Genomic DNA, 12,167 nt, shown 5'->3' with positions numbered 1-12,167 from the left:
GTTCATTTATATTCTTTAATTACTGCACAGTACTATAGTATGGCTTCAGGACTCAGTTAGCCACAGAATGGATCCACTTACACACAGTCATTTTCTTGTGGTTCTCTGAATCATAAGCCACAGAGATTCTGGGTGACCCAGGGTATTAATAAAGTCACATTCCTTTTTTTGTATGAAAATGCTGGATTCCCAGTATGTCTAAGTTGTCATTAGTAATGATAAGACTAATGTGTTAGAACAATAAGCACTCAGGGCATGCCAAATATTCTTCTCTACAAAAGTGAACTCTTTAGTTGTTCTGAGAAGGAACTTTATTACTGGAAACCAGAGTACTGCAAGCAAGAAGGAACTGCCCATTTAAAGGCAACAGTAATTCTTTTCTCACTTAATGTCTCCGATAAATACATTGGAAGCCAAATCTCTCTCTTGTGGTCTTCCCCTGTGTGTAACAGAACTGATTTTCAGCAATAACTCTTTTTTCCAGCTATTGAACACTTCTGAGCCTCATTTGGCTCTCATTTTAGCACAGAACCCCCACTGATGTCAAATGAGAAGTTCATCAGATGAGATGAAGTAGACAGAATATGATTCTAATGAGGTTTCAGTACTATTTAAGATGGTTTATTCTCTGAGTTTATTCTCATGTATGCTACAGCAGTATGTAAGGCAGTCTGTGCTCATTTCACTCCTTGATTAAAGCCACTGCTCTTGTGTGAGTATGTCAGTACAGGGGGAGGGGTAGCTAAGTGGTTTGAGCATTGGCCTGCTAAATCCAGGGTTATGAGTTCAATCCTTGAGGGGGCCATTTGGGGATTTAGTTGGGGACTGGCCCTTTGAGAGGGGGGTTGGATTAGATGATCTCTTGAGGTCACTTCCAACCCTAATAATCTATGATTCTTGTACAGTAACTGACTAGAAGCAGATGCTTGCCAGGGATGCTACTTGTCAAGGAATTGAGCAACATGGATGAAAAGGCCATGGGCATCTGGGAATAGAGCTTCTGGAAAAGAAGCCTCACACCCCTCCCCCCCACCATAGGAAATGCTGGTGATATGGTAGGAAAGGAAGGAGACTGCTTGTTTACCATACAGATACACTACAGAGGTGGGGGGAAGAGGTGACAGTCCATCACAGTCATATTAGGAATCGTTTGATAGATGTTGTGCATACTAAAGCACTTCAGGACTAGTAAGATGATCCTGTTAGAGATACACAATAGGACTATTTCCTCCTTGCAGAAAATTCTACTTCTTACATTTACAAAATTAAATGGAATTTCTAAAAAAACTTCTCATTCCCACAGTAGAATTCAGGTATTTAATACCATATTAACAGTAGCAGCAACCCCTGTAGCCAGATGATAATGCTCTGAAACCTGAGAGTGCAAAATGTTTTTCCTGCCAGGTGTGATAATGGCTAATCAACAGCGGCTTTAGATTATATGAGGCTGTGAGGGATCAATATTCTTAAATGCTTTTCAGTGTTACTGTTGTTTTATATTGACAGAATTAATGTCATTATTTGTCTTATTGGCATCATGAGCATAGTGCAGATGAGTGTCAGAGTGTATGCTCAGGATTCCATGTTGCTAGACTATTTGAAAGAATTTGCAAATCTCCACCTTTTCCCTCACTGCTTTCAGATTGTTGTAGCAAAAATCGACGCTTGGTTGCAGAGGATTGTGGTATAGTGAGTACAAAGTCTGAATTTGTGGTTTCTACTTCTGAATTTGTCAGTGATTTACTCTGTGATTCTAGGTTGATCACCTTAGTTTAAACAATAGGCACCCAAGTAAAGCTGGTCAATTTTTTTCAAAAATTGAAAATTCAGATTTTTTTAAAATTCTATTGTAAATGCCCACTTTGCTTGTCCGACTGATCTGGCATTTCAACTGACCAGAAGAGAAGGAGATAAGTGAGGTGGTGGAGGCTTCCTGTCCCCCACATGTTCAATGTGGGAAATGCAGCTGCACCTGTGACTTTCCCACCCTCACTAGCCACTGACTGGCCAGTGTTAAGGGGTGTGATGGATTTAATTGACTATTCTGTCTCCCCTTGAACGAGCTAGGAGACAATGCTCTTCCCTTTTTTCATCTCAGTGGCTGCTCCTGCTCCACTCTCATCACTGTTGTTTTGCGTAGTTTACATGTGTTGTTTGTTGAAGAATCTCATGAATTGCTGTGATCTTTCGATGAATTGCCATTTGGGGTTAGGAAGGCATTTTCCCACCAGTCACAATTGACAGACGACCCATGGATTTTTAGACTTGCTCTCAGCACCCAGAAGGGTTTGCATGTTAATTGCAAATTTTGCTTTGTCAAACTCTGGCAGGAGTTCAGTGCCGATTGGGGTTATGAGGCCCAGTTTGCAGACCTCTAGCCTGAAAGTGGTCAGGAGAATTGAGAGCTGGGTTGTAATTATATGCACAGCATGGAGCAGGTTTTAACTTGTGCTTGTAGAAATTGAATTATCTTTGTCTGGGCTCCTTCCCTGTTCCATAGTGGAGGGATAACAAGGGATGCTGGAAGCAGGACAAACCCAATTTTTGATTGGTAAAAGGGAGGCTAAAAATAGCTTCCCCCTCTAATTAAGAACCTTCCCCTGGCCCTTATAAGGGAGGGTTATTCAATCAGAACTGAACATGTTTCTTCTGCATAGTTTGTGTTGTAAGTGATATTATCTAGTTAATTTAATAAAATTGTGATGTCCACTTTCTGCTGTAACCTCAAGTTATGTTCTCCCAATGTGTCATGGTCAAAAAAAACAAACAAAAATTAGAGATTTTTAAATTCATTGTTATTTTTGTAAGTTTTTACCCTATTGCAAGTGGATGACGTGAGATTCAGCTAGTAAATGCGTTGAAGTCTTGGGATAAAAGCACTCAAGAATGTTCAATGCATCAATATGTTTTTGTATGTGGCAAGGAAATACATATTCTTCCCCGATAAGTAAATCTTGCTGCAAATAAAGTGTTGCTCATCTTCACTGAGAAGAAAATGCTTTATATCACTGTAGAGCCTAGAGACCCCAGCCCAAACTCGGGCTCTGCTGTGTTAGATGCTGTATGTACACATCATAAGAGAGTCTCTAGCCCAAAAAGTTTCTGGTCTAAATAAATAATGAAAAAAGGTAGAAGAAAAGAAGTCTGATTATTCCCCATTTTACAGATTGGGGGGGGGGGGGAATGGAGGGGGCTGAACAGAAAGACAGAGGGTCAGATTTGTAAAGGCATTTAGGCAGCTAAAGACACAGCTAGGTATCTAGTGGAATTTTCAAAAGTACCTATCGGCATCTTTAGGTGCCTAAATAACTTTAAAAATAAGGCCTAAAGTGACTTTCCCAAAGGTTTATACAGTAATTCTGTTTGAGTTAAGGATTAATATCTTAAATCCCAGTCCAGTGCTTTAACAACAAGACATCTTTCCTCTCTTCCCTTTGTATTTCTAAGTCCTGTTTAGCTTCTCCTACTCTTGTACTTAGTTTCTATTTTATGTATTTATTTGAATGTTTTCTAGAGAATTGAATGTTATAAATAATTTAAAATATCTTAATTGCATTTGCTTATCCAAACCAGAGCAGCATCATTACAAATGTATATTTAAAAATTAAATGTGACATGTGTGGTGCTCACAGAGGAATTGGTTCAAAGCCTGTAAAATGCTATCTTGAAAAAGGGCTGCCAAAGCTCTTCATTTCATATACATTCAATTTCCTTTCATTCCTCTCCAAGTTTTCAACACTATCCTTCATAGTCCCTCCTTCCTACTGCCAGTATATACAAACAGGCAAGGTCATTCTACTCTGCTTCCTTTTGGCTTTGTTCCTCTTTTCCTCCAGAGGAGGGACAAAGCTCTGAGGAGCACCCCAAATGTCTTCTGTGCAGCCAGAAGCTCACCTCTAATTATTAAAACTGGGAATTATTAACAGAGAAGATTCCCTGAAGACTCCAAGCTCTTGGCTGCATTATTTATGGCATTGCCATGGCACACCAGATTTGCATACAGGAAGTTTGTCATAGTGTATATGCTAGAATCAGAAGGGTAAGGTAGGATTGTTAATGCAGAACAGAAGCACCCGTACCTTTGCTAACTTCTCTGTTTTCTAAAAGCAGATGAATAATGATGCATTTGTTGTCTTTGGGAAGCTCACTTCATTTGCTACAGATAAAGGGTCTTCCCCCTACAGAAGCATACTGAGTTCGTTCTCCATATTCAACCATGTCAGCAGGTTATATTTACATTCCACTTAACAGTAAACTCAGGGTCTAGGTATGTTTTCATTTTAATTAACCTGCATACTCTGCTTTTTACATAATTTATCCTTTCATTTGCATTTTAATTAGAGGGTGCAAAATGTCAAGTTTGAATTGGCTCAGGAGGACTCAGTACAACAAAGCCCTGTGGTCAGTGTAGCTGAGGGAACAGCTGGCTCAATGTTCAGATTAGGGTTACAATAAATGTGAAGGACTTTCCCCATGTAGACTCCTATAGCTAAATGTATCAATATCAAGATACTCACTGAGAAGGAAAACTGAAGGCTTCATAGACCCTCTATCATAACATTAGAACAGCATTAACCCATTTGCTCCTGAATTCTTGGCTATCAAATACAAGCATGCCACAAATATGGGGCAAAATCTGGAGTTCCTCATTCAGTTTTTAACCCAGGCCTTTCTCAGACAAAGTCCCATTAGTTACCCTGGAGCAGATGGAGAAGGAGAGAAGCAACTGGGACTAGATTTTCTATAATGTATTGGTAAGCAATAAATTATCCTTTCCCTTCTGGCTGACAGATGGTATTCAGGAGCTCTCACTTGGGACCGCTGGCTTTGGGCCATGCTGACCCATTCAACCTTCCCAGTTGTCGTTCTCTGAGAAAGCACCTACTCCCACTTACACATGTCATCCCCTAGCATCTCTGATGCCATATATGGCAATCACACCAGAAGGGTCCTGGGCTTCACTCTCTTGGGTGGTGGTAGAGTAAGCAGTTTCATAGGAACTACATTGCTGCCCTGCGGGAGAGAAGATCTTTTGTCACTAAGGAGCTGCAGGTCTGGAATTATTAGTTCTTAGTTCACATTAAGATTTGTTCATAGCTTGTTAAAACACACAAATAATTTAATAATAAATCTTTATACATCTAATTCAACATTCAGCCTGGTTGTGTTTATCTCTCTCCCACCTAATCCATCAGTTCACTTATTTCATTCTTCATCTGTTTTTTTTTTTTCATTTGTTATTCTTGACATCCAAAATGAAAAACTTGTCATAGCTTTGAGTACATGTTGGAATATAGCCATCCTTTCAATTCAGGTATGGCAAATGTAGAGGGATTGCAAGATACAAAGTCTTCAGAATACAGCAATGGAAAATACGTTGTAGATTTGTTTCTGCTAGATGTCTCTCAAATGTCCAGAATGAAACATTTTGAGTGTAGCTGGGAAGTACAGACACATTCAGTCAAAGACAGCTGCTCTCTTTTTGCTGTTAAAACATTTCATTGAAGGCTTCTCAGGCTGAAAAACCAGTCTGACACCCATTTATCAATACAGTATTGAGTCAGAGTTTAGTCTTGCAATGTGTTTTCTCCTTAGAATTTATTGTTACCTGATGATGACAAATTAGAAAATAAGCTATGATGCTTGCAGTATTTCTACTCAACTTTCAGACTCACTGTCTTACATTTTACGATTTTAAAAAAAGGGATAGATTTGAATCTCAGTATAAGGATAAAACTCCTATAAGTCTATAAAGGGAAGTTATAGCTGTTTAGAGAGGAGAAACTGCCTGGTCAGAAAGGTGTGTAGTACCTATCAATTAATATTAATACTATAGAAGTAGATAGGGATGTATGTACAAGCCTTATACCACCATTATATTAACATTTACCCATTAGTACACTTCCCTGAAAATACACAGGTAAAATGCTATTGGTCTATTGATAAAAGATATATTGAAGGCTTGATATGGATACAATACAGAGGGCCAAATTCTCCTCTCAGGGTCTGATCGGTAACTTTACTCGTGAAAGCATCTGCAGGATCAGGGCTATAGGGAGTGGCTTGCAAACAGATGTGAAACAGTGAAGGAGGAGACAAAGGAAATGAACTAATGTAAGGAGCAGGAGAGGCGGTGTAGGATAAAATGGAGGAAAAGTATTGCAGGATCTTGTAGGTTAGACTAAAGCTTGAACTGGATGCAGAGGGAGAAAGGAAGTCAGTGAAAGGATTTGCAGTAGCAATTTGATTATGCTAGAGGAGAAAGAGGTTAGATTGGGGAGGAGGTTCTGATATGGATACTATGGTGATGGGCACATGATGAGAAATTGAACAGACTATTTTAGACTGGACTAGACTTGAACAAGATTTTAGCAATAGAGTTGGATTGAAAAATTGCTTCAAGGACTTGGAAAATACCTTTACTGGTATGTGGACAATTGTATGTTTTAAATCTGATCTGGATGAAATACTGAGATTTATTGAGGTGGAAACCTGACAAACTTTTGTACCATTGATTATGTGACTCTGATTTGCCACTACAATCTGTGTAGTCCTTGATTGTTGGCAATACACTAGTTCTACGTAGAGGCCACCACATGAGAGTTGCAAACCTATTCAGCTATTAACAGCTACAGTATTTAAACTTTGAAGAAAAAAATAACTATTTAAAAGGACAGCTCAGACAGAATTTTTGTGAAAACCTTTTATATTGAAGTGTAATGAGGCGGAGTGGCCTCCCACTGAGCCAGAGTGGGGAGGGACCACTCTCTAATAAACCCAGGTGGGCAGAGCCAGGTCATGCTCACCCCTCCCATTAGAAGTCAAGATTCTGGACAGGGAATATAAAGGGTGGGTGCTAGAGCTCAATTGGGCTGCAGCCACCAGAGGAGTCAGATGCCTTCTGCCCACTCCTGAGCCTGGAGACCGAAGGGGAGCTCCACCAAGCTGAGGACTGACCAGAGTGGCTGGAGTCACCAGTAAACCAAGACACTAAGGAGTTGCTGGGACTCCCACTAGCTACCTACCCTGAGGAGCTGGAGGACACCCCCAGATCAAGGTACACCTTTAGGAGAGGGATAGGAAGTGGTTCAGGGGTAGCTGACCCCAGTCTGGCTGCATTGCTGCCTAAAAGGTGGTCAGTGTGTTGCGGCTGGATTCCCCGCTGACCCAGTGGTGGAGCACTCCACCACTGTTAGGGCCCTGGGCTGGGTCACGGTGGAGTTTGGGGGTCCTGAGTGCCCCTATCCCCCCCACCTCTGGGGTGGCAGCCTCTGCTCTCTACGCCAAGAGGCCTGCATTTGTTGGCCATCTGCCAGAGCTAGGACAATAGACCTTTTGCTGCTCTGCCCTAACTGCAGGCCACAGCCCCTGTTTGCTGCCCTGCCTTGACTGCCGGCCAGAGTCAGACTCTTTGGTGCCCTGTCCTGCCTGAGGGCCTGGGCTCAGAGCCTTTTTTGTGGCTCAGCCCTGACTGCAGGCCAGAACCAAAGACTCATCAGTGCTCTGTTAATTCCTTATGGGTGACATCCACTGACATAGTGAGGTGGATTGGCCTCCCACTGTGCCAGCGTGGGAGGGACCACTGCTAGCCTACTACAAGAAGCATCAGTGAAACAGAGAGCATTCATCAGAAAAAAATATTATTCAAATAATCTTATAGCTACAAAGCGTTAGGATGGATATTTTATTTTCTTACAGGAACCCATTAAGGAGTAACACCGATGTTTTAACTGTTCGCTACCCTTTCTCAATGACCAGTGTTTTTTTCCCTTATCCTAAGGAATTCTTGTAAATAAACAAAATAATATGATTATGAAGCTTAGAAGATAATTACTGAGTTATAATAACCTGTCTCTGGAGTGCACTGTATGGGTTATTGTGCTGGGAATGAATGGAAGGGATGAAGGTACACAAAGAATACATTGTACTTAAACTATAGACCCTCCTGGTTGTGAGGAAGAGCTATGCTCAGAGAATTGGATGAAGCTCATTAAAAGAATAAATTGTGACTGAGAAAACATTACTGGCCAAAGCTAATGTACAGCATTTTTGTTTTATCTCCTTAATACCTATTTATTTGATGATGATTATGTTTTCTTCAAAATACAGGGGTGGTATTGCCAGTAGACTGAAAAGGGGTATGATTATAGTGAATGCCATTTAAAATAGGCAACAGATTAGTTTACATAAAATAATATTTCTAGTAAACAGCGGTTCTTATTATAGCCTTCAGACTTTGCTTGTCACAAACATGTGGAAGGAAGAACGTCATAGGCATTGTCAACAGCTGGAGGGTTAAAATGTACTGTAGGATTTTCCTTAAATATCTTCTCTCTTCTTTTGTGGTGCAGGGAGATATAGACACTTGCTAATTTCAAAGGATTGTCACAAGTGACCTCTCCGGCGGCTTTAGAGCTATATAGGTCCATATGTTTTTAAGATCTAATGCAAGCAACTGAATCAAAATGAAATATTTGTGTCATCCGTAGTCATGGAAATGAATATTAGTTGAATAGAGCTTTCTTAAGGCTACAGTCTTTCACTTGCTATATTTAGAGAATACCAGCTGGGGACTGGCAGACAGCTCCTTGTTGCACTGAGTGAGCACTCAGCCTTCAGGTCTAGATCCGGTGCTTGCTAACATGTAATAACTAATCTGAAATATATTCTGTAGGATTTGGATCCTTTGCCCTTTTGTTATTGCTGATACAGTTCCTTAACTGAAAAGGTTAAGCCAATGGGAAAAATTCTGATATTTGTTACACCTGTCAAAATCCAGAGTAACTCCAGTGAAGTAAAGAGTTTAATGGAATTATTCTGGATTTAGAATGGGATTGGAAATGGCCCAATATCTTTAGAGCTCACATTGCCAAGAACCAATGTAGTTAAACTGTATACAGAATGCAGCTTTATTTAAATATGAAATATTGGTGGTCATAATGATACAAACCACTCTAATATTTGGCTGGAAATGACAATGATTTTTACTAGTATAAATCCATATGTTCCCCTTCGGTGCAAAAGGGAAACAAATTCATGGAAAAACTGAAGGTCCACGAAGACTGTTTAGGGGAGAGACTATGCAGATTCTATGGACCCAGCAATACTAAGACACTTACATCTTGTTCCTCACTTAGCATCTGTGTAACAATCTACTCTCTCCATTGTCTGCTGCTGTTCAAATGGGTTTGAAAAATAAAAACTGTTTGTTGCAGTGCTGTCACTGATGATCATGCTTTGCCATCTGTATGGTTGAATAGACTTGGACAATTCACAGTGAGTACTATAAAATAATGATCTATTTCCCCTAACATGTTGGCTAAAATTATGAAATGCACTTATGTAGCAATAGGCAGGGTTATTGGAAGGGATGTGTAGCTTGATATTACAATTTCCTACAGCTGTCATTACCAAAAGAGTCTCATCTTGAAGCCAATAGGGTAAGTGTCTCCCTGCCCCCCTCTTCTTTTTCTTTCTTTTCTGAGAGCTACAAAAAAATTTGTAGCAGCTGCCTCCTGGAGCATATTTTCAGCAACCACAACAGATCCATCAAGTATCTTTGCCATTTCTGCAGTTTCAGCCCAACTGAGTTCCTGGTTTCCGTACTGCTAACTATAAAAAATGAAATGGTTTGCTCAGTCAAATTCTTTCTACTATTTAAATCTAACGCAGATTGGCAATCATATGCCATTTTTTTTTCTTTTTATGTGGCAGTTTCTCAAATGCCACAACCGGTAAAATAATCATAAGAGTTTTCACATGGTAGAATGAGACTCTGGCTTTTACAGATAATAGATGATTATTAAAGAATCACAGGAATGTATGCTACTAAAGACAAACCCACCACTGAAAGATAATTAATCCAAATATTATAGAGCTGGTTGGTAGTTTTCCTATGACTGTTGCCTTCCTACTCCCTTCCCCTTCCATCAGTTCTTACATACGTTCTTGACTTAGATTGCATGGTTATCAGGATGGGAAACTTTCATCTTGTGTTTGCTGGCATTGTACAAAGTGTGGGTTTAATTGCAACTAGGTTCCCTGTGTGTTTCAATAATAAGATAATAATAATAGCCCCATAGAAGGGGTTACAGTCTATAGCCAATAAATAAATCCAGTTTTCAGATACCCTGTAACTTGGTCAATAAATTCTTCTGTAGTTGTTTTACCTCTAAAAGTTAAATATGCTTTTTTTCATGCTGGGATGTAAACATTACTTCACATTCAAAGTTTTGCATTTGAGTGAAATATTACTTGACAGTTTGAAATTTTTCATAGAAATCCAAAACACAGGGGAAAGAAATTAACAGCAACATTTCTAGACTGAGAATAAAAGACAAACATCAAACTCTCATTTTACACAATGGATGTTGTTGCTTCAGTAGCACCAGTATGTAATCAACAGGTACAAGAATGTCTGTATAGTGACGCTTGACTATTGTCATTTTTCATTAGGAAAAGCTATATATATATATTATATAGTAAGTTGTATTTTCTGTATCCTTTGCTGCCTCAGTGGATCTCCTGTCCTGTTTCTCTATTCCCTGAGGAGCCACATCTTTTCTCATGATCATCCCCCATCTCCTTCTGATGCTCCCCATGCTAATTCACAAGTACTTCATTCCCGCATTGTGTAATAATTCAGCTCAGCAGGAGCAGAGATTTATTCCTGCTGAGCTCAAGAGATAGGAGAACTCTGGAGCACTGTCAGAGTTTGCAGACACTGTGATCACTTAAATCTTAAGAACTTGGGACAAGTGAAGGTGACCAGCATCGAAAGAAGGGGGGAAATGAAGGAGCAGGGCTTTGAAATAGGAGACAGTCAGCTGAAGCAGTCACCTAAGACTAATTCAGCACTTGCATAGAAAACAGTATGTTTTAATGGAAGCTTGGTTAGAATGCATATAGGCAGAGGTGTAGGCTGTCCCACTTGTGGCTGCTTTGCACTGCTTGGACAATGCAAAACATCCCTAAAAGGGCAAGCTGGAGTGGCATATTACAGACAGAACCAGCTCCATACCACCACATCTTTCCTTCAATGAATTGGCTGTACCATTTCTGAGATATGGTTGTATTTCATATTAGAGAAATTCTTATTTTTTGTGGCATCATATCTCAGAAATTGTTTAATCTAGAACCTTCAAATGTTGTATACATTAGCTTGACCTATTGCCTCCCAGAGACAGTTCTACATATTTTTTAAAGATATTCACTGCTGCTTTAGGGGTCTGACACCTCATTTGTATGCTGTTGACTTCTAATGTCTCCCACCCTGGAGAAGTTTGCAAATTGTCTATTGCCCAGGCTTTGCAAATAGACTAATCAGCTTCAGCAATGCATCTGTGAAGCTTTGCAAGGATTCTAGGGAACATAGATTATCTATATAACTATTACTTAAGGGGGTGGAGTGGGGAAGGCAAAGCCTGCAAAACACAAGTATGAAAAAGCCAGGAAATTAAAGGTTACGGTATTTACTTGTAACACAAGGTATAGGTCTTCAGGTTTATCTCCTTATATATGAAAAACTGTTCCTTATGATGTATTCTCTAGTCTACTTTAAATAGGGATAGGAGAAATAGTTCTGGAAAACCTCAAACTTTTGCCCTTTTCTAGTAAGTGAATGAAATCTTTTGGCTGGCTCTGGAATACCCCGTTAATTTTTTTCTTCCATTATCTTTCAGTTCTTGCATTTCTGGGTTTTACAGGGACTGGAATGGAAAGTGATTGAATTTTTCAAGAAAGGTAGTTGTAGTATTTTCATCAGCAGGATTTATCTGATATAATTTAGACCCAGAGCACTTAAGCACATGATTAAGTTTAAACAGATGAGTAATCCCATTCAAATCAATGGGACTACTCAAGCCTGCTCTAGATTACAACTGACTAGAGCATCCCCAAGGAACTTGCTCTGCCTATATGCTCTTGCTGCAACCTTGCTGCCATGGCTCCAGTACTCCCAGGGACATCCCCTAACCATTCATGGGTGGGAGCAGGAGATATAGAGGCTCTGGTCCAACGACTCTGAAGCTTCTTGGGTTCATCCATTTAAATTTTAAACATCTTTAGAGAATGTAAAGCCACAGTAAACACTCTTGTCTTGTCTATGAGGAAACAACTGTTTCTGAAGAAAGGCTAGTATGTAATCTATGCTGACATTCCAACTGTAA

Source organism: Malaclemys terrapin, chromosome 3 (assembly GCF_027887155.1).
Source record: "Malaclemys terrapin pileata isolate rMalTer1 chromosome 3, rMalTer1.hap1, whole genome shotgun sequence".
Taxonomy (NCBI): Eukaryota; Metazoa; Chordata; order Testudines; family Emydidae; genus Malaclemys; species Malaclemys terrapin.
Note: the sequence above shows the minus strand (reverse complement) of the source record.